A 270-nucleotide genomic window follows, 5' to 3' on the forward strand; every position below is an offset into this window, starting at 1 on the left:
GCGCCGCGCCTTACCCAGCAGAGCGGCCAGGGCTCGCCCTGAGCGTCCTGGAAGCGCTTACCTGCGAGCACTGGGGCCCGTGGCCAGGGCCGGCGGGAAACTTCCCCAACCTGCTGGCGAGCATCGCTGCGGCTGCCGCTGCGGGCTGGCTGTGCGTGACCGCAGGCGCCCGCGGGAGCCGGAGCGGGAGCGGGAGCGGAGCCCGCGCCCTCGCGGTGGTGCTGAACGGACAGCTCCGCGCGCCCAGTGCCAGGCGCGGCCACAGCCCGG

At 76.7% G+C, this 270-nt stretch overlaps 1 protein-coding gene across 1 annotated transcript in view; it reads right to left on the bottom strand.

Annotated features, from left to right (window-relative positions):
• KCNS2 (potassium voltage-gated channel modifier subfamily S member 2) overlaps positions 1–166 on the bottom strand; it is a 3493-nt gene extending 3327 nt beyond the window's left edge. The window contains exon 1 of the mRNA XM_006753176.2: positions 62–166. The gene's annotated coding sequence lies outside the window, so the exon portion shown is untranslated. The remainder of the gene's footprint in view (positions 1–61) is intronic.
• Between the last annotated feature and the right edge of the window lie 104 nt (positions 167–270).

This window comes from Myotis davidii, unplaced genomic scaffold (genome assembly GCF_000327345.1).
Source record: "Myotis davidii unplaced genomic scaffold, ASM32734v1 scaffold390, whole genome shotgun sequence".
Lineage (NCBI taxonomy): Eukaryota > Metazoa > Chordata > Mammalia > Chiroptera > Vespertilionidae > Myotis > Myotis davidii.